The sequence below is a fragment of the Apium graveolens genome, chromosome 6 (genome assembly GCF_009905375.1).
Source record: "Apium graveolens cultivar Ventura chromosome 6, ASM990537v1, whole genome shotgun sequence".
In the NCBI taxonomy this organism is placed as follows: Eukaryota; Viridiplantae; Streptophyta; class Magnoliopsida; order Apiales; family Apiaceae; genus Apium; species Apium graveolens.
In genome coordinates, this window is record NC_133652.1 from 299,121,024 (window position 1) to 299,144,918 (window position 23,895).

At 38.1% G+C, this 23,895-nt stretch overlaps 1 non-coding gene across 1 annotated transcript; it reads right to left on the minus strand.

The window, feature by feature from the left end:
• Positions 1–5,240: 5,240 nt before the first annotated feature.
• LOC141669481 (small nucleolar RNA R71) lies at positions 5,241–5,347 on the minus strand. The gene has a single exon (XR_012553764.1). It is a non-coding gene; the product is annotated as a small nucleolar RNA R71 (small nucleolar RNA).
• Between the last annotated feature and the right edge of the window lie 18,548 nt (positions 5,348–23,895).

The window sequence follows — 23,895 nt, forward strand, 5'->3', positions numbered from 1 at the left end:
TTTGCCACAAAGAGGTTAACATGTTACAAGGATGATACAAGTGTGTTAATCCTAAATGTCTAAAGAACTCCCCATATGCAGGAAAGAGGTATTTATATTTAATACTATAATATGCTATACATGTTTACCAAATCATTATTTTTAATAAATTACAAAAAATTTAAGAGCCATAATATACTGTAACAGATATAGGATAATGATACTTGCTCACGACAAAAACAGAAACAGTTAATGAATGTCCTTTATGATCGTGCTGTTAGGCGATTAGTTAGTAAGACTACAACAATGATGATGGAAGAAGTTGATGAAGCTTGAGAAGTATAAAAAATAAATAATTACTTGGAATATATTTCATTTTATTCTTAACACAAATTAATAACGGAAATTAATTTATAATTATACTATATGTTATTATTTTACTATTAGGAAAAAACAAATTCATGTTTCCCTCAACAAATTATGAACATTATTAACAAAGACGTTATTTTGAATATACTAATTAGTGAGGATAATGTGTTGAGTAATTGTACAACGTACAATGCAACTGATGCTTATGTATCGAAAAAGTCTAATGCATCAACCTCTGAGATATCAGAATGCATTCATAATTCAACATCTAAGTTTCCAGAGGTAAATGGGTAAATATTTGTACTTTTCATACTGCATACCAGCCTACCTTTTTTTTTAATTTTCTCAAGAAAATATTAATCAAATAATTTTTTATTATGTGTGTTCAAATGGAATTGTAAGGCAATTGCTTCTGGTGATAGCCCAGGATCTGCTAGATCATGTAATAAAAAAATTAAAATGGTTAATCCTCTAACTTAAATTTATCCCTATAGTAAATAAGTTTTTAAATTTATGTATAAATAAAATTTTTAATTTTGTACCTTAAATTTTTATATTTTTTCCTAAATAGGAGCACATTTGAGTTCGATTGGTCCAATTTTCTTTCTTGGTGGATACACATAGAATGTTTGGATATTTGAAATAAAGAAAATAATGATTGGCGTGATATTGTTTTTCGTTTGAATTTTGTTTCTTTAATTATGAAATAATATACAGTTAAAGTCTCTCAAGATTAATGTATTTCTTTCCTAATATGTTTAGTACTTTTATCGCATTCTATCACTAAGTTTTGTTTTTATAACATGTGCTTTAAAAACTTATTTATAGTGCAAATAATATAATTTATTCAAACATAATGTATACAAATATTTTTTTTTGCACATAATTTATTGCAAACAATATAATTGCACGATTTCTATCAAAAAATATCAGTTTTGACCAAAATTCTTTTATAATTCATTTAATTTTCAAGACATTTAGTTTAATTTAGGAAAATATAAAATTCTTAGTTATAAGTTGAAAATAATTTTTATGAATTTCTTTAAAAATTCCCAATAGTTGACCCACACCATGTGCGTAGTACATGAAAATTTCCTAGTTAACATAGAGTATCTATCTAGAATACCTGTCATCCTAAAATGTATCCAATGGATACTTGAAGCCTTTTAACAAATTCTAACAAAATATCATGGTTGGTGTGGGATTTATCGGAGCAACCCCCCATGTTCTGGGTGGTGTTTAATCGGTGATTAGTGCATACAATAATACTACCATGGCTTAGACGTATACACTGTATACTACGATGATTCAGAATATACACCTGACACTTGCTACGTGTAGGCGTAACCCGACCTTACTTCTCAATGAATTTATTTGGCACGCTGATTACTTATTCGTAAACAAACAAAAATAAAATTTATTAGGATTATCCATTTAAATGAAGTGTAATCATATCAAGCTTATCCAATACATACCGAATTTATATAGGCATATACTGTGGATGCTCTTTCTCAAAAGATGTATCCAGCTGATATTTTTTCCGCGGAAGCATAACGGGGGTATTTTCGGCATTCACCCCGCGCGTAGGTATTTGTGTCAAGCTCCCTTTATATGAGAGAATAATTCAAATTTACAAGTAAGTTATATGTTTTAAACTTTCTTCATATTTTAAAAATTAAAATGCACTTAAAATTGTAAAGAAAATTTAAATTCAAAAAAAATATAATTAAAAATCACAAACTCAAAATTTACTCTTCACTTTAAATTTGAGGGACAAACATTATAAATAGACGGTCACTTCAAAAAATTGGAAATATTACATGATAATGATCATCCACCAAGTATCATATAAATATTATTTCATTCTAAGTTGGACGTGAAATAAAATATCATGAAACTGGAGAATTCTACTTTTTTCTATAAAGAACTTTTATCCTTTATCTATATAATAGCAAAACAGGGACATAAAGTTTATGAGGCATTTTGTTCTAGTGAAATTAAAAATGTTCTAGTGAAATTAAAAATTTGCCTGAGTGTTTACTAAATTTTTAAAAAATGTTTGTATTGGAATCGAACACAAGTCTAGCTGCTAACTTACAAAGTTCAATACCACTGTGTCAATATGTCATTTGTGTTCTATAATTGTACTCTTAATATGTATTTGTCACATAAGAGTTGTAGAATAATATTTGTAATCATCTTTTTTCTTTTTATATATGTTGATTTAGTTGCCTATATATTTCTTAAAAATTTAAGTTGCTATTAAAATTATAATACTATTCAATATTTAACATAGAAAAATAATTATTTTACAAAAAAGATAAATAAATTAACACATAATATGTAATATTTCATAATGATGTAATACTTTTCAAGTAATCGTTATAATACATAATTAATATGAACAAGTATACACTTATACGAATAAAAAATAAATTTTATAATACGAGCTTACTTAATATTGATATGATGTTTATTACATATAAGTGATAATTATTAATATCTAATGATCACGTATATACTTATGGCGAAGAAAAAATCTATTATACGTGTTTGTTCAATATTTATACGATATTTTTGTTAAGTGCTCTTAAGATTAAAATCATAAATACAAGACATATGGAGAAATCAATATTCCATGTTTCGACTTTTTCGATCCGGCGTACGGTTTGTTCTGTGTGGGTCCCGGTGCAACATTTTCGATACAATATTCATTTCGGTAAATCAATAAAACCCGTATTTTCGATAAATGGGAGCTTTTTATTAAATGATAAGTGGCATTTTATACCACTTAGAGCGTCTTAAAATGACTTAAATTGGTGTCTTGAAATCAAGTATTTTGTGTATTTGATGCGTTTTTCTAGTGTTTATGCATTTTAGGGTTTTAGTTGCATTTCGGGGGAGGAATCATCAAGAATAAGCCTTGGCATGTGTTCACCATTGCGAGAGGAAAGAAACGGGCAGATTATGGCGAAGAAACGGAGCAAAATCAGAATTTTTCCAGTAGAGGTCTGAGCGCCCGCTCAGCATTGCTGAGCGGCCACGCAGCAAGCTGAGCGCCCGCTCAGCTATGTTGAGCGGCCGCGCAGGGTCGGGAAAAAAGGCAAATTATTTTAGGACTTCTACTTATGTTTGGTTTCCACTTCTATGTAATCTGAGTTTTATGGGACTATTATATAAGTAGATTTGAGACGTTTTCACAAGTGTGGATTGAAGAAGATTGTGTTTTTACGCAAGGAGCGAAGGAGATAAGGAAGAAGACCGATTTAGCACACCGCAACGAAGAGGAAGCATATATTCTTGTGATTCTTATTTCGTTGTAACGTTGGATGCTAGTTTTCTTACTTTGAACTTATTTACTCTTGTGACGTACTCTGTTTTAATATAATTAGTTTAGTTATTATTTTCTTGTGTTTGTTTATCATGATTTCATATGAACCCATGATGACGATAAATGCTATTATGGGCTAATCGTGATCATGGGGTTGCAACGGATTTATTATGGAATTCTTTAGTTAATTGTTTAATACTTTAGTGTGTGATGATTGCATGATATCTAGTATTGGTTGTGCATATTCGTCTTATGTGCGTCGCGAACATATAAGATAGGGTGTTAATCTCTTGTGAAGCGACGGTGGATCTTGAGATTTAGAACTTGCCATGCTAGCATAGGTTCATGTACGTTGTGCATGATTAGTGGGTAACTCTAACAGTTTTATTTGCCCTATGTAATCAAAAGGAATAACTTGTGCTTAAATCGTTGTGTTGTCAATTTCTGTAGACATATGGGAACTCAACATAATTGATGACTATTCAACTTCTATCTTAATTGTGAATGCTTGGTAGAATGGTATTAGTACAATGAAAGTTGGCTTTTATCAGTTTCGTGTTATTCCATTAATATCATCACTGTCTCATGCTAAAGGTAATAACAATGGCTATAGAAGGAAGTAATAATGAAGTTGTGATCTCATGAGTGTTTTATTATTGATAAATTGAAGTGTTAGTTAAGTGATTAATAAATAGTTAATTATAGTTAATATTTAATCAACAATTTTAAGTGTTAGTGTCTTAACATTGAGAAGTAATCATACATTGGTGAGTGAGTTTAATTAGACAATAATTTAGTCTGAGTCTCTGAGGGAACGAACTAGAAAGTATTCTATATTACTTGCGAACGCGTATACTTGCGTGAATATTAGTGCGTGTTTTCGCCCTAACAAGTTTTTGGCGCCGCTGCCGTGGACTCGGCGTATTTGTTTAGTTTATGTACTTACCATCATTGGTCATTAGGACTCAGTGATTCGGACGTAGTAGTTACTTATTTTTTTTTTCTGGTTGTGTTTCAGGTACTTTAGCAAGCGTTTATGCAAACTCGTTCTCGTGCTCGCAAGAGGACTTTAGATACAGCTGAGGAGACAGACGAAGTTCTTGATATTCCGGAGAAGTTAGATTTTGAGGATTCGGATTCAGGAACTGAGCAGAAAGAACCAGTAAATATGGGAGATCGTATTGTTCAAGCTGATCCAGCTCTTATGGATTTTTCTCGGCCTAAAATTGATGACATTCAGTCAAGCATCCTTCATCCGGCTATTCAAGCTAACACCTTTGAAATCAAGCCGGGCACTATTCAGATGGTGCAGAATTCTGTTTCTTTTGGAGGAGCGGCAACTGAAGACCCCAACATGCACATAAGGAATTTTGTCGAGATCTGCAGCACTTTTAAGTATAATGACGTGACTGATGAGGCTATCAAGTTGAGGCTTTTTCCATTCTCACTGAGGGACAAGGCTAAAGACTGGTTACATTCTGAACCAGCTGGGTCCATCACTACGTGGCAAGATCTTGCGCAAAAGATTCTGGTGAAGTTTTATCCGATGGCAAAGACTGCTGCTATGAGGAGTGCTCTTACTCAGTTTGCGCAGCAACCTACAGAATCTATGTGCGAGGCTTGGGAACGCTACAAGGAAATGTTGAGAAAATGTCCACATCATGGAATGCCGGATTGGATGGTGATCACTGGTTTCTATAATGGTTTGGGGGCCCAATCTCGGCCCATGCTCGATACAGCAGCTGGAGGCGCCTTATGGGCTAAAAGCTATACTGAGGCGTATAATCTTATAGAGACGATGGCTGCAAATGAGCATCAAAACCCAACTCAGAGAATGACGTCAGGCAAGGTAGCAGGTATTCTGGAAGTTGATGCAGCCACCGCTATTGCAGCCTAGCTCCAAGCGCTATCAATGAAGGTTGATTCTCTGGCTACGTATGGAGTTAATCAAATAGCTATGGTTTGTGAGCTTTGTGCAGGTTCTCATGCTACGGATCAGTGTTCTCTTGTTAACGAATCTGTTCAGTATGTGAATAATTATCAGCGATAACAGTAGCCTGTGCCAGCGACCTATCATCCTAACAACAGAAATCATCCAAATTTCAGCTGGGGGAATAATCAGAATGCTATTCAGCCACCATATCAGCAAGGAGTGAGTAAACAGTTTAACCCACCTGGATTCCAGCAACCATAGCAGTATGCTCAAGGCAATCATATCCTCAACAGGGAAGTGCAGCTGTACGTACTAGTGCTGATTTTGAGGAACTTAAGTTGTTGTGCAAGAGTCAGGCGGTTTCTATCAAGACCTTGGAAAATCAAATCGGTCAATTAGCCAATGTAGTGCTCAATCGTCAACCTGGCACTCTTTCCAGTGACACGGAAGTACCAGGCAGGAAGGAAGCTAAAGAGCAAGTCAAGGCTATTACCTTAAGGTCTGGAAAAGTAGCTGATTTTGAAAAGGCAAAAGAAGTAGAAGCTGAAATTAGAGATGAAGAATCTACGCAAAAGGAGAAAGCGGCGGAACCAAGGAAGACTACTGTTGAACACACTCTGCTTGAGGCTAATACAGGGGAGAAACAGCTCTATCCTCCACCACCTTTTCCTAAGAGATTGCAGCAACAAAAGCTGGATAGACAGTTCGGGAAGTTTCTGGAGGTGTTCAAGAAACTTCACATCAATATACCTTTCGCAGAGGCTCTGGAACAAATGCCTAGTTATGCGAAGTTTATGAAGACTATTCTTTCAAGGAAGGTGAAACTGGATGACCTTGAAACCGTTGCTCTCACGGAAGAATGCAGCGCTGTTCTGCAGCAAAAGTTACCACCAAAACTGAAAGATCCAGGAAGTTTCACCATTCCTTGCACCATTGGCAATCTGACTTTTGACAAGTGCCTTTGTGATTTGGGAGCAAGCATTAATCCACACTCTGCTTGAGGCTAATACAGGGGAGAAACAGCTCTATCCTCCACCACCTTTTCCTAAGAGATTGCAGCAACAAAAGCTGGATAGACAGTTCGGGAAGTTTCTGGAGGTGTTCAAGAAACTTCACATCAATATACCTTTCGCAGAGGCTCTGGAACAAATGCCTAGTTATGCGAAGTTTATGAAGACTATTCTTTCAAGGAAGGTGAAACTGGATGACCTTGAAACCGTTGCTCTCACGGAAGAATGCAGCGCTGTTCTGCAGCAAAAGTTACCACCAAAACTGAAAGATCCAGGAAGCTTCACCATTCCTTGCACCATTGGCAATCTGACTTTTGACAAGTGCCTTTGTGATTTGGGAGCAAGCATTAATCTGATGTCGTTGTCGATCTTTAAAAAGCTGGATCTGTCTGATCCAAAACCCACATACATGTCGCTACAATTGGCTGACCGTTCCATTACTTACCCAAGGGGCATAGTTGAGGATGTGCTCGTCAAGGTGGATAAGCTCTTCTTTCCAGCAGATTTTGTTATTCTGGATTTTGAGGAAGATAAGAAGATTCTCATAATCTTGGGAAGGCCTTTCTTGGCTACTGGCCGTACCTTGATAGATGTGCAAAAAGGTGAACTTACTATGCGGGTCCAAGATCAGGATGTGACCTTCAACGTATTCAAGGCAATGAAATTCCCTACAGAAGATGAGGAGTGCTTAAAATTGGATGTGATTGATTCTGCGGTTACTTCGGAACTCGATCACATGCTAATGTCTGATGCATTGGAAAAGGCCTTAGTGGGGGATTTTGACAGCGATGATAAAGAGAGCAACGAGCAATTACAATATCTGAACGCTTCTCCCTGGAAGCGAAAGCTGGACATACCATTTGAATCTCTTGGTACTTCTGACCTCAAGAACGCTGAAGGGAAGCTCAAACCATCAATAGAGGAAGCACCTACCTTGGAGCTCAAGCCATTATATGAGCACTTGAGGTATGCTTTTTTAGGTGATTCATCTACGTTACCTGTTATTATTTCATCTGACCTTTCAGGTAGCGAGGAAGACAAGCTCTTAAGGATTTTGAGAGAATTCAAATCAGCTATAGGATGGACCATAGCAGACATCAAGGGGATAAGTCCTTCATATTGTATGCATAAAATTCTGCTAGAGGAAGGTAGTAAGCCAACTGTGGAACAACAGCGAAGACTGAATCCCATCATGAAGGAGGTGGTGAAGAAAGAAATTCTGAAATGGCTAGATGCAGGCATCATTTATCCTATTTCTGACAGCTCGTGGGTGAGCCCCGTACAATGTGTACCTAAGAAGGGAGGTATCACTGTGGTCGCAAATGAAAAGAATGAGCTTATCCCTACTCGAACAGTTACAGGATGGAGAGTATGCATGGATTATAGAAAATTGAACAAAGCCACAGGGAAGGATCACTTCCCTCTTCCATTTATTGATCAGATGCTTGACAGATTGGCGGGTCATGAGTATTTTTGTCTTCTGGATGGTTATTCCGGGTATAATCAGATTTGTATTGCACTAGAGGATCAGGAAAAGACTACCTTCACTTGTCCATTTGGCACGTTTGCTTTTCGCAGAGTTTCATTTGGGTTATGTGGCGCCCCGGCCACCTTTCAGAGATGTATGATGGCTATATTCTCTGACATGATTGGAAATAACGTCGAAGTGTTCATGGATGACTTCTCCGTCTTTGGACACTCATATGATGAATGTTTGAATAATCTGTGCGCCGTACTCAAAAGATGCGTGGAAACTAATTTGGTGCTCAATTGGGAGAAATGTCATTTTATGGTGCGTGAAGGCATTATCCTTGGGCATAAGGTCTTTAGCAAGGGTCTGGAGGTGGACAAGGCCAAGGTGGGAGTCATTGAAAATCTTCCCCCACCTAATTCTGTGAAAGGAATCCGTAGTTTTCTTGGTCATGCGGGTTTTTATCGGCGATTCATCAAGGGCTTTTCAAAGATATCTAAGCCGTTGTGCAATTTGCTTGAGAAAGATGTGCCTTTCAAATTTGATGATGAATGTTTGGCAGCATTCGAGACTCTCAAGAAGAGTTTGATCGCTGCACCAGTTATTACAGCACCAGATTGGACAGAACCGTTTGAGATGATGTGTGATGCAAGTGATTATGCGGTAGGTGCAGTTCTGGGACAGCGCAAGAAAAATCTCTTCCATGTGGTCTACTATGCGAGTAAGACTTTTAATGGTGCCCAATTGAACTACACCACTACTGAGAAGGAGCTTTTGGCTATAGTCTTTGGTTTTAAGAAATTTCGATCTTATCTGCTTGGTACGAAAGTAACAGTATTCACTGATCATGCAGTTATTCGCTATCTGGTTTCTAAGAAGGATTCGAAGCCGAGACTCATTCGTTGGGTGCTTTTACTTCAGGAATTTGAGTTAGAGATCAAAGATAGAAAAGGTACTGAGAATCAAGTAGCTGACCATCTCTCTAGGTTGGAGAATCCCGATTCTACTTCACAAGATAGGACGTTAATCAATGAATCTTTTCCGGATGAGCAGTTGTTTGCAATTCAGGAGGAAGAACCATGGTTTGCAGATATTGTAAACTATCTCGTCAGCAATATAATGCCTCCTAATTTGACATCCGCTCAAAAGAAGAAGTTTCTGCATGAGGTGAAGTGGTATATGTGGGATGAACCATATTTGTTTAGACAGGGAGCTGACCAGATCATCAGGAGATGTATTCCGTTCTGTGAGACGGAGGGGATATTACGAGACTGCCATTCCATGGTTTATGGTGGACACTATGGTGGTGAGAAAATGGCAGCTCGTATTCTACAAGCAGGTTTTTTCTGGCCTACTTTATTCAAGGATGCTCATCAGTTTGTTTTAAGGTGTGATCATTGCCAAAGAGTGGGAAATTTGTCAAGGAAGGATGAAATGCCATTAAATGTGATGCTTGAAGTCGAGGTCTTTGATGTATGGGGAATCGATTTCATGGGGCCTTTTATCTCGTCTTGCAATAATCAGTACATCTTGCTGGCAGTCGATTATGTCTCAAAATGGGTCGAAGTTAAAGCTTTACTGACAAATGATGCAAAGGCAGTGCTAAATTTTCTTCATAAGCAAATTTTCATGAGGTTTGGAACACCTCGGGTAATCATAAGTGATGAAGGATCGCATTTTTGCAACCATAAGTTCACTTCTATGATGCAGCATTATAATGTGAATCATCGAGTAGCTACTGCCTATCATCCGCAAATAAATGGTCAAGCGGAAGTGTCTAACAGAGAGATAAAGCGCATTCTAGAGAAGGTTGTTTGTCCGTCAAGGAAGGATTGGTCTTTAAAGCTCGATGAAGCTGTTTGGGCTTATAGAACAGCATACAAAATTCCACTTGGGATGTCACCGTTTCAGTTGGTGTACGGTAAGGGATGTCATCTACCGGCGGAGCTTGAGCATAAGGCCTACTGGGCATTGAAGAAGTTGAACCTGGATTTAGATGCAGCTGGTAAGAAAAGAATGCTTCAGCTTAATGAACTTGATGAATTTCGACTTCAAGCGTACGAAAATAACAAAATGTATAAGGAAAAGGTGAAGAGGTGGCACGATAGGAAACTACATCCAAAGTTATTTGTGCCAGGGCAACAAGTTCTCTTATTCAACTCTCGGCTCTGACTTTTTCCTGGGAAGTTGAAATCAAGGTGGTCTGGACCTTTTATTGTCAAAACTGTGTTTCCACATGGAGCGGTGGAAATTTTTGAGAATGATCCGGACCAAGCATTCAAGGTTAACGGTCAGCGGTTGAAGCACTACTATGGGGACATGGCAAACCGAGAAGTGGTTAGTGCCATTTTATTGACTACTTGAGAAGGGTACGAAACGTCAAGCTAATAACGAAAAAGAAGCGCTACGTGGGAGGCAACCCATGAATTGTTGTTACAGGAACCCTTAGAAGTTAATAACCTATCCAAAAACACAAAAAAATCAGAAAACAGGGGCTGAAAAAAAAAATCCAGTGACCCCTGAGCGCCCGCTCAGCTTTGCTGAGCGACCGCTCAGGGGTCGAGTACCAGCATTTTTTTTCAGTTCAGAAAAAAAAAAAACACAAAAACAGTTTTAGCCCATAAACCCACGATTTGTTCCCACTACCCCATCATTTTACTCCTTAATTCCCAAACCCTAATCTAATCCACACCCTATATATACATACACATATCCTACATATCTCCCACAAAACTTCCTACACTTAAACCCTCTCACAAACATCAAAAATCAGTTCTTACACACTTTTATTCACGAATCAATGGCACCCAAGAGAGCACGCACTATTGACAGCAGCAGCACAGTTCCTACTGCTGATTCATCGAGGGGTACTGCTGCAAGGCCTCGGTTAACTGACAGAGCTGCGGAGGAGGAGTACACTAGGCTGTTGGGGAAGCCGATTCTGAAGGAGAGGGGGTTTTTACCATCGGGGAGGGATGGTGAGTTGCTGCCCATGATTGCAGAGAAGGGGTGGATAGCTTTTTGTGAGTCGCCCGAAGCAGTACCGATGAGCGTTGTTCGTGAGTTCTACGCAAACGCGAAGGCCGAAAAGAATGGGTTTTCTGTGGTCCGTGGGCTGACGGTTGATTATCATCCTGCGGCGATTCGCCGTGTGATTGGACAGCGAGAGAGGAAGCCCGAGGAGGAGAACTGGAATGAAAAGACTGCTGAGGATTTTGACTTGGATTTGATTTGTGCGACTCTCTGTCGACCGGGCACAGTTTGGACCTGCAGGACCGGCACTAATGAGTATCGTCACTTTCCGGCGATCGCCATGAACAGGTATGCCCGTGCATGGAATGCATTTATTTGTGCTAATATTTTGCCTTCTTCGCATGCACACGAGGTCACAGTTGAAAGAGCACAGTTGTTGTGGGCAATTCTCAATGAGGAATACTATGTGGACCTTGGTGAGTTTATCTACCAAGGAATTCTGAAGTTTTTGAGGGGAGCGAAGCATATGAACATCCCTTATGCATCTACGGTTACGAAGCTATGCCGAGCAGTGGGAGTGAACTGGCCGGCTCATGAGCAGTTGCAGTTGCCAGCAGCTCCGATTGATTCTGGCACTCTGAATGGGATGCAGGAGTGGACCGGTGGTGAGCCTGAGGAGCATGGGCTGGGTTATCGTCTTCCAGGAGGGCGTCCAGCACGAGGTGCTACTATGGCTAGGCCAGGGCGTGATGAGGCTGGTTCTTCGAGAGCTCAGGAGGGTGCTGGGATGGTTGATGCCCAGTATAGGAGGCTTTCACGGCGGATGGATGCCATGTATGAGACGTAGAGCAGGTTTGCTCAGGAGCTCACCCTTGCGTTAGGGACTGCTTTTCGAGGCCTTGGAGCTGATATCCAGTGGCCAGTTTTTGGTGAGGACTCTGCATACCCACCGCCTGATACTCCACCCACTGAGGGTGATGATGATGATATCTCCGAGTAGGTATACCCTGTGTTCCTTTCTACTACTTTCACTGAGGACAGTGAAGATTTTTAGTTTGGGGGTGGTAGTTAAGGAATATTGTGTGTGTGTCATTTAGTTGCATATTCATGATAGTTTAGTTCATATAGTTGCATAATTTATGCCATATAGTTTTTATTTTTTTTTATAAATGTCATGTAGCTCATGCATTTACCATGATCCCTTTTGCAATGATTTATCGACTGAATTGTGATATTGATGCGAGTGTAGTGATAACATTAAAGTGATAGTAAGTTGTGTAGGTTGATATGCATGATAGAAATAATTGTAAGTTCACTAAGTCTTAGAGAATGCGTAAGGGCTAGATTGTTGTTATGATTTGGTTGTTTTCAAGGTCAATCTATTTATTATGCTTAGAATTTGATTATAGGTTCTTAGTGATAAAGGCATGAAAAAGAAAAAATTCTGGAGAAAAAATATGGAAGTTGTTGCTAGTTATGGCTAGGCGTCAAATGGCTAGTAGCCGGCTCGCATATGGTGCGAGTAGTCTAGGGTTGAGCAAGATGGAGCGAAACGCACTTGCTCAGAAGTTAAAAAAAAAAAAAATTTGCATAATTGATCAAGAGTGGGCTCTTTGGTATTCGAGTTATTAAGTTCTTAGGGGACTTTGTGCCTAGTGACCTAAGGCTTTTAGAGTCTGGGATCCGCTAACCTAACGCTCGTTACATGGATACCATTATATAAGTCTTTTGTGGATCTCACTCATTGCACGGTCAAATAAGCATTTGAGTTGTAAATAAAAAGCACGATTCCGTAGTAAGCTCCAGAGTTCTTGTAGTGTTGTATATCACTTTGTGCCTAGAATTTTTTATTCTTTGTATAATCATAGGATTGCCTTGAGGATATTCTAGTCATAGTAATTGGTCTAGTTCCGAAGCATATCTGTTAAGCATTTGCACACACCACGTTTCTGGCTGTATGTCCGTTTGCATGAGTTTATTGATCTTTAGTTGTCTAACTGCATTCGTTGAGATGTGACAATTTGGTTGGTTAATTGTAGTTGGGGGGATCGCTGCATTTTCATATAGATTGCATTCATGCATGTTTTTATTTGTTTTTGAGTCTGTGACGCTTGAGGACAAGCATCGATTTAAGTTTGGGGGTGTGATAAGTGGCATTTTATACCACTTAGAGCGTCTTAAAATGGCTTAAATTGGTGTCTTAAAATCAAGTATTTTGTGTATTTGATGCGTTTTTCTAGTGTTTATGCATTTCAGGGTTTTAGTTGCATTTCGGGGGAGGAATCATCAAGAATAAGCCTTGGCATGTGTTCACCATTGCGAGAGGAAAGAAACGGGCAGATTACGGCGAAGAAACGGAGCAAAATCAGAATTTTTCCAGTAGAGGTCTGAGCGCCCGCTCAGCATTGCTGAGCGGCCGCGCAGCAAGCTGAGCGCCCGCTCAGCTATGCTGAGCGGCCGCGCAGGATCGGGAAAAAAGGCAAATTATTTTAGGACTTCTACTTCTGTTTGGTTTCCACTTCTATGTAATCTGAGTTTTATGGGACTATTATATAAGTAGATTTGAGACGTTTTCACAAGTGTGGATTGAAGAAGATTGTGTTTTTACGCAAGGAGCGAAGGAGATAAGGAAGAAGACCGATTTAGCACACCGCAACGAAGAGGAAGCATATATTCTTGTGATTCTTGTTTCGTTGTAACGTTGGATGCTAGTTTTCTTGCTTTGAACTTATTTACTCTTGTGACGTACTCTGTTTTAATATAATTAGTTTAGTTATTATTTTCTTGTGTTTGTTTATCATGATTTCATATGAACCCATGATGACGATAAGTGCTATTATGGGCTAATCGTGATCATGGGGTTGCAACGGATTTATTATGGAATTCTTTAGTTAATTGTTTAATACTTTAGTGTGTGATGATTGCATGATATCTAGTATTGGTTGTGCGTATTCGTCTTATGTGCGTCGCGAACATATAACATAGGGTCTTAATCTCTTGTGAAGCGACGGTGGATCTTGAGATTTAGAACTTGCCATGCTAGCATAGGTTCATGTACGTTGTGCATGATTAGTGGGTAACTCTAACAGTTTTATTTGCCCTATGTAATCAAAAGGAATAACTTGTGCTTAAATCGTTGTGTTGTCAATTTCTGTAGACATATGGGAACTCAACATAATTGATGACTATTCAACTTCTATCTTAATTGTGGATGCTTGGTAGAATGGTATTAGTACAATGAAAGTTGGCTTTTATCAGTTTCGTGTTATTCGATTAATATCATCACTGTCTCATGCTAAAGGTAATAACAATGGCTATAGAAGGAAGTAATAATGAAGTTGTGATCTCATGAGTGTTTTATTATTGATAAATTGAAGTGTTAGTTAAGTGATTAATTAAGTAGTTAATTATAGTTAATATTTAATCAACAATTTTAAGTGTTAGTATCTTAACATTGAGAAGTAATCATACATTGGTGAGTGAGTTTAATTAGACAATAATTTAGTCTGAGTCTCTGAGGGAACGAACTAGAAAGTATTCTATATTACTTGCGAACGCGTATACTTGCGTGAATATTAGTGCGTGTTTTCGCCCTAACATTAAACTATCCCAATTATCACCTTGTAGTACGTGTAACCAGGCGCTGAGACCAAGACCGCAGTACAAATTATACTGGTTTGGATAATTATCCCGAAAACCGATACCGTTTGGATCAGTTTTTATAAATAAACGTACCGTTTTATATCCGGAATGATCCAACGGGATACTAATTTTCCGTAAATATAAATAGCTTTTTCCTGCAGACAGATAATTATATAATTTTCAGAGAAAAACCCTAATTTCATAAACTGTTCTAAGAATCAAACACCAGAACGAAGGCGTTACTGATCTCCGTTTTCAAAGCTCGAGTACTCAATCCAAAGGATTTGAAGTGTTCTATCAGATTCAGAGCTTCGTTTTACTGCAGAAATCAAGGTTTATTTTCTATATTTTTATTTATTTTCGGATTAATTTTATTAAAAATGTGATTTTTTGTTCGGATGATTGTTTGTATGATTTGATGATTGTATATTGTAGAGCTTGTTTTCCTGATGATTTTGATATATTATACGTCTGATTTGGAGTTCAATAACATGTTCAAATTTGAGTTTGATTTTCGAATTTTAAAATTAGGGTTTATAACCCGTATGAATGTTTTCAATTGAAATTTGGGGGTTTTTGATTTAGGGGTTATTAGCTGTTGATTTATAGTGGGTTGTGTTCCTTATGAAATTTGCAATCGATTGGTATATAGCTCGTTAACAGAGGATGTCTGAATCGAAGGGAGTTGTGTTATTAAAATTCACGATGTTCGCCGGAAATCGGCGATGTTCTTGGCCAATTTTCGGCCAAGTCTGGGGTTATTTGAATGATTTGATTGCATGAACAAGTTCCTGGTGTTGTGTAGAGTAAATCTAGAGGTGATGGTGGTGGGAGGATGCCGGAGGCGAGTTCTCCGGCCACCCCCGATTATTTTTCGGCGACCCCCCGGAAAATTATAGTTTAGTACCTGTAGTTTTGAAAACGATACAGTTTGGTCCCCCAGGTTTCCAAAACTTGCAAATTTAGGATTCCTGTTTATAATTTTTTTAAAATTCATATTTCCTATTTATTTTTATTATAAAAATTCATTTTTAATTTCTAAAAATTATTATTTTAATTCCGGAAATTATTTTTAATTCAAAAATAAATCTGAATTAATTAGTTAATTAATTTTAGTTAATTTTTAATTGATTAATTGGTCAATTAGTTTGAAAATTAATTGATTAATTGATTTAATTAATTATTAATTGATTTTAACTAATTATTTAATTAGATTTAATTATTTAAAAATAATTTAAAAATTCCGAAAAATAGTTTCGAGCTTTAAAATATTATTCTAAATTATTTCCAAGGCTCGTAATTATTATAAAATTGTTTTGAAGCCAGAATTGGCCAACCGAACCCTGTTTGTTACCCCGAAATTGATCCAACAGCCCATTTTAATTCCGAAAAATGTTTTAAAAATCATTTTAAATACCAGAAAGCCTATTTATGACCCGAAACATCTTTATAAATGATATGTCATTGATTATGTGACGTATTATGTGTTATTTGTGACTTGTTGGTTGATTGTCGGTCTATATATTCGATGTTTACCGTTTATTGCATAACTTTCAATCCGTTAATCGGATTTGGGTGAAACGAAGGGTAGATAGAAGTATGTGTTAAATAGAATCATATGAGTTGAATATTGATAGATGGTTATGATATGTGAGCAGAAGAGGCAAGATATAGGAAAGGGAAACAGTTAGTTGAGGAGTAATACGGTTCAGATTGGAAGCGAGTGCAGTGTAGTAAGCTAATACTAGGCAAGTGTTCTGAACTTTCTCGAGATATTGTGTGATTGATATTCTTGTTTTATATTGCAAGTGCTTGGAAGCACTGAACCCTAAACCTTAATTCCAGTTATTGATCTTGAGCCGTAAACCTGATTCTTTTAGACCATCGATTGTTGTATACCCAAATATGAACCTCAACTATACGATAATATTCCACAAATATATACAAACTAAATATCAAACACTGAACCTGATTGCTTACACATTCAAACCATTATATTTTATACTTTAAAAGACCAAATCCTTGAAACCCTGAAACATTGATTCATTCTTATCCAAATCTTTCATTACCTAGCATCCAAACTTTGAAAATGTTCTTTTGATCCTTATGTAGATTAAAACCATTTCATTATGGAACATCAAATGTTGTTAATGATTCTGGTTATTGTTTATTATTGTTTATTCTGTTATTATGTTAGAATTGGATTGTTTTTATAAAATTGTGGACCAGATTCGTGGTCAGACCATATAATGGTCAAGCTAGGCCAATGTGTGCCTTGGATTCAGTAGTTAGAGCAGTGCTGTGTGCTTTGCTCGGGGTTAGTGCGTGACTGATCAGCAGCCTAACCTTGGTTTTTAACATGAAAATATAATATCCAATTCTAAATCATAATCCATTGTCCACTTGATATCATAACCATGTTCACCTGATGATCATTATTCTCAGTTTTGTCATTGTGACTTGCTGAGCTAGTTAGCTCATTTGTGCGATATTGTTTCTGTTCTTTTCCAGTTAAGAAGGAACCGGTTGGTACCGAGGATCTCCGGTCCAGCGCGAGAGCTAGGGGTTCGGGTTGATTGAGCTGAGCTAGTAGGCTTCTTTTGGGATAATTTTAAGCTTGTTAAAGTTTGTAATAATGTTTAATATTCAGTTCTGAGTTTGGATAGTTGGGATTTGAACGGTTTATAATATAATAGTGTGTTTGGCTTGTGTGCATACTTTAACCTGTTGCGGTCCGTGGTGGTTGGTAAGTAGGGTCACTGCATATTATTATTATCTTTATTATTGTTATAAGCAGGTTATAAATAAGGTGTGTGTGTGTGGACCCCAAACTTCTGACCCGGGTTTGGAGGGTGCCACAGGTTTGGTATCAGAGCTATAGGTTATTAGTCACTGTCACAAGCCTAGGTTGACGGGAATGGGTAGAGGGTTAGGATTAGAAGTAAGGAATAGAAAGATAGAACGTCGAGAGGTTGAGTGCTTCGGTATAACAGGTATTAGTGTAATTCGCGTTATGGTTCAAGATTCTTATATCGCGATATGATTTCAGATAGCAGCGATGGCCGACTCTTTCATTCCCATATCAGCTGATCACTCAGAGCCTTCAGTTGGAGTGCCGTCTTCGGATCCACGTCCTGTTGTTCCACCAGTGTTGGCTATACTACCTCCACCTGTGTTACAGCCCGTACCACTGCAGGCTATTCCACCTCCAGGCATGAGGCCACCTGTCAGAGGACCCCCACCTGCTGATTCAGGCTTTACTAGTCATTCAGTTACAGGAGTACCTTTCCAGTTCTCTTCCTATCCTGTCCCATATCATCAGTTTGAGGCTTGCCTTATGGAGCAGCAATTCCTACAGGGTCAGATCCAGGAGTTATTGCATATCATGTGTACCAGAGAGGTTGGGAGTGGTGAGAGGTGACTTAGAGAGAGGCTCTTGGCGTTTCGTAGAGCAGCTGCTGTGAGGATTGCTGAGACTACACATGAGGACATCACTCCTGATTTCTTAGTGGAGTGGGCTAAGTGGGTTCTAGAGGAGCTTGAGGAGATTGGAGGTCCAGACTTGCCATGAGCCAGAGATTCAGAGATGGAGATACTGAGCAGTGTTATTATGGTTGTGTAGTATGTGCAGTAGTGTGTAGTGTGTATCAGTAGACTTTTGAGTTGTATTTATAGACTAGCTATGTTGACTAGTGAGTAGGTTGTTGTACCCTTTTGCTTTTACTTCCGAAGCGTCTTTACGCTTGTACTACCCAAAACTCTTGATCTATATATATCAGTACCTTTTTCTTTCTATTACTGTCATTTACTTTATTGCACCTGTTTTACTTTACCTTATTTATTGCACCGGCTATACCCTGCGATACCATGTACCCTGTTTTCCATAACTGTTTGTATTCTGTAAAGAAGCATGCAATTTACTTAGTTACAACTATTTTAAAAAAAAAGATATTTTTGTTTTACAAAACTTTTCTTTTCTATAAAGAATTTGGTTTAAAAGCTAAATAAGTTGTTTGATTCTTTACAGAAAAATGCCTCCTAGAAGAAATACCCGCACCAACACCCAGAATGAAGAAACCAACAACAACAACAACCAAGATGATACAAATCCAAATATAAACCCAGGACCCATGGACCCAGCAATAGCCCAGATTCTTCAAATCTTGGCCCAACAAACAGTTCACCTGGCACAACAACAACAAAGACAGACCAATCCCCAGGTAACTTTTAAAACTTTTCAGGCAGTAAACCCACCAGAATTCAAGGGTTCCCTAGAGCTGATTGAAGCAAATGTTTGGTTAAAGGAAATATAGAAGGCATTTGCCTTAGTGAAAGTAAAGGAAGAACAGAAGGTTGAGTTTGCAAGTTACTATCTGAAGAATGAGGCCACTTATTGGTGGGAGATGGTGAAGATATTGGAAGGTACAGATGTTATTACTTGGGAGAGGTTTAAGGAATTGTTTTTAGAAAAGTATTTTCCTCAGTTTGTCCAAGATCAAATGGAGCTGAAGTTTTTAGAATTAAAGCAAGGGAACATGTCGGTAACAGATTATGAGGGTAAGTTTGAGGAATTGTCAAGGTATGTGCCGTCGTATGTGGATACTGACAGGAAGAAGGCTAAAAGATTCCAGCAAGGTTTGAAATCATGGATCAGAGGGAAGGTAGCCATTTTTGAATTGGATACATATGCAGGAGTGGTATAGAAGGCTATGATCGCAGAGACAGAAAGTGAGATGTTCCAGAAGGAAAAGGAAAGCAAGAAAAGGAAATTTGAAGGGAATGAGGGTCAGTCACAACCAGGGAAGTTTCCAAGTCTTAAGAAAGGCAAGTTTCAGTCAGGGAGAAATTTTAATTTCAGGAGACAAAATGCAGGAGACGGAGGCCAGAGCAACCATCCAGTTAATACGAATCAGCCGAATCAGTTGAGACTAACTTTTTCGGATTGTCAAGTATGTGGGAAGAAGCATGGGGGAGTTTGTAATAAGTTGAATGTAGTTTGTTTCAAATGCAATCAGAAAGGGCACTATTCGAGGGAGTGCCGAAATCAGCCGGCAAGAGAACCAGCAAATAAGGATCAGCCTATCCGGAATCCAGCAGTGAAGGTTCCAGCCATTGGATTTACGTGCTTTAAATGTGGGAAACCAGGACATATGGCCAGGGATTGCAAGACACCAGCCCTAGTCAGTAATGCATTGAGGATTATGGGATCTACCCCAACAGTAAATGAGACTCCAAGGGCTAGAGTTTTTGACATGTCTGTGAAGGATGCCATCCAGGATACGGATGTCGTGGCAGGTACGCTTAATGTGAATTCTTTATGTGCCAAAGTGTTAATAGATTCGGGAGAATCGCTATCGTTTGTTTCACAAAATTTTGTTAGCAAGTTAAATTGTCCAGTTGAGTGTTTAAATGAAATGATGACTGTGGAATTAGCAAATCAAGAATGTGTATCTGTTAATCAAGTTTGTGGGAATTGTGAGATTGAGATTTCTGGTAGTAAGTTTTGCGTAGATTTGATACCATTTAAGTTAGGGGAGTTTGACGTTATATTAGGGATGGATTGGTTATCTAAGCACGATGCCCAGATAGATTGTCGAAATAAGAAGGTAATGGTGAAGACGCTAGACAAAAGAATAGTAACGTTCAAGGGCCAGAAGCAAGTAAAGAAGTTCTTAACAATGATTTAAGCCAAGAAGTTATTACGGCAAGGATGCGAGCATTTCGTAGCATATGTGATCGACAGAAGTCAGGAGCCAGCAAAACTTGAAGATATTTCAGTAGTGAATGAATTTCCAGATGTGTTTCCCGATGAGTTACCAGGACTTCCTCCAGATAGAGAAATTGAATTGCGATCGACTTAGCACCTGAAACAGAACCAGTATCCAAGGCCCCGTATAGAATGGCGCCTGTTGAGATGAAAGAGCTAGCAAAGCAATTGCAGGAGTTGTTAGAGAAAGGAGTAATCAGACCCAGCATATCCCCGTGGGGAGCCCCGGTATTATTTATCAAAAAGAAAGATGGAAGCATGAGACTGTGCATCAACTACAGAGAACTCAATAAGCTTACAATCAAGAACAAGTATCCGTTACCTAGACTTGACGATTTGTTTGACCAATTGAAGGGAGCCAAGTACTTCTCCAAAATTGATTTAAGATCGGGATATCATCAACTGAAGATCAAGCCAGAAGATATACCAAAGACAGCTTTCAGAACGAGGTATGGACATTATGAATTTCTAGTAATGTCTTTTGGATTGACTAATTCCCCGGCAGCGTTTATGGATTTAATGAACAGAATTTTTAAGAAGTATTTAGACAAGTTCGTTATTGTGTTTATATACGATATTTTAATTTATTCAAAGATGGAAGAGGACCATGCGGAACATTTGAAAACAGCTTTGGAGATTTTAAGGAAAAAGAAGTTATATGCTAAATTCTCGAAGTGTGAGTTTTGGCTACAGGAAGTTCAGTTCTTAGGACACATAGTCAGTAACGAAGGGATCAAAGTGGACCCGGCAAAAATCGAAGCAATTACGAATTGGGAAAGACCGAGAACACCCACCGAGGTAAGAAGTTTCTTGGGATTGGCGGGATATTATCGACGATTCGTTCAGAATTTCTCAAGGATTGCAACACCATTGACAAAGCTTACACGAAAGAATGAAAAGTTTATATGGAACGACAAGTGCGAAGAAAGTTTTCAGGAGTTGAAGCGGAGATTAATCACGGCACCTGTTTTGTCACTTCCAGACGATCAAGGGAATTTCGTAATTTATAGCGATGCTTCTCACAAAGGACTAGGATGTGTTTTAATGCAGCACGAAAAGGTGATTGCGTATGCGTCAAGGCAATTGAAACCACACGAACAAAAGTATCCTACTCATGATTTGGAGCTAGCAGCCATAGTTTTCGCTTTGAAGATTTGGAGACATTATCTGTATGGAGAAAAGTGCGAGATTTTCATGGATCACAAAAGCTTAAAGTACATATTCACACAGAGTGAACTTAATATGAGGCAAAGGAGATGGTTAGAATTGATCAAGGATTACGACTGCTCAATTAATTATCATCCCGGTAAAGCGAACGTTGTAGCAGACGCGTTAAGTCGGAAGGAAAAGTTAAATGTGTTATCAGTACCTGAAGAGATATATAAAGAATTTCAGAAACTGGAATTGGAGATTAACGTTTGCAGGCCTAATGAAGCAAAAGTGTACAGTGTGACTTTTCAGCCGGAGTTGCTAAAGAAAATAAAGAAGTGTCAGGAAGATGTAATGGATCAAGATATAAATTGTTTGGTAGGTGAGGAATTGTGCACGCAGAAGGATGATCAAGGTATTCTGAGATTTTCATCTAGAATTTGGATTCCACCAGTGACGGAGTTAAAGAATGAAATTTTACAAGAGGCACATAGTTCAAGATATTCCATCCATCCAGGGAGTACCAAGATGTATAGGGATTTAAAGAAGAATTATTGGTGGCCACATATGAAGAGGGAAATTGCGGAATGGGTTAACAAATGTTATACCTGTCAGAGAGTTAAAGTAGAGCATCAGAGACCAAGTGGATTGTTACAGCCATTGGAGATTCCAAAGTGGAAGTGGGAACATATTACCATGGACTTCATAGTTGGATTACCAAGGACAAGGGCTAATCATGATACCATTTGGGTTATAGTGGATAGACTTACCAAGTCAGCTCACTTTCTGCCTATAAATGAAAGATTTTCGCTCGACAAGTTGGTCCATATGTACCTGAAGGAAATCGTAGTTCGTCATGGAGTTCCAGTGTCTATTGTATCTGATCGAGATCCAAGGTTTAATTCAAGATTTTGGAAGAGTTTTCAAGAATGTTTGGGAACAAGACTGAATATGAGTACGGCCTATCACCCCCAGACGGATGGCCAAAGTGAAAGAACGATCCAGACAATCGAGGACATGTTGCGTGTTTGTTCTATTGATTTTAAAGGAAGTTGGGACGAGCATTTACCTCTGGTAGAGTTTGCTTATAACAACAGTTATCATGCCAATATTGGGATGCCACCCTATGAAGCCCTTTATGGACGTAAATGCAGATCTCCAGTGCATTGGGACGAAGTAGGAGAACACAAAATACTTGGACCTGAATTGGTGTAGCAGACAAAGGAAGTTGTTGAAATTATCCAGAAGAGATTAATAGCCGCACAAGATCGTCAGAGGAAATATGCAGACCAGTCAAGGAAAGACATGGAATTTGAAGAAGGAAGCTTGGTATTACTGAAAGTATCACCATGGAAAGGACTAATGAGGTTTGGAAAGAAAGGGAAGCTAAGCCCAAGATATGTCGGACCTTTTGAAATCCTAAAGCGCATTGGCAAAGTAGCTTACGAGTTGGCATTACCACCGCACATGGAGCACATTCACAATATTTTTCACGTATCAATGCTTAAGAAGTACAATCCAGACTCCAGGCATGTAATAGAATATGAGCCAATAGAGCTTCAGGCAGATTTATCATATGTAGAGAGTCCGATAGAGATTCTAGAAGAAAGAGAGAAGGTATTGAGAAATAAAGTGGTAAAGTTAGTAAGACAATTGTGGAGAAACCCAAAGGTTGAAGAGTCAACCTGGGAGTTCGAAAGTGATATGAGAGAAAAGTACCCTCACTTGTTTTCTTAGGAGATTCTGAGGACAGAATCCTTTTAAGGGGGGAAGGATGTAATATCCGAGATATATCGTGTAATTATTTTGCTATTAAATAATTAATATATGTATTCAGTATCCATTATGTGAATTAATTGTTAAGTGTTATTTGTGTTTGGATATTTAAAAATAATATTAATTGAGTATTTTAATTTTTATATGCCCAAAATAAAATATAGATAATTGTCATATCTTCCTAATCATTTTTATGTTGATTTATGAATTTATAAGGATCACATGAAATTTATAAAATCTTTTTCCGAGTATTTAAAATCTATTTTATAAAAACAGGAACCAACCGACATTATCCGTTGTTACGTTTTTGGAACCCGAAACTCTTCCGAGAACTCCTTCCTAACCTAATTGTAATATTCCGAGCATATTCCATGTTTCGACTTTTTCGATCCGGCGTACGGTTTGTTATGTGCGGGTCCCGGCGCAACATTTTCGATACAATATTCGTTTCGATAAATCAATAAAACCCGTATTTTTGATAAACGGGAGCTTTTT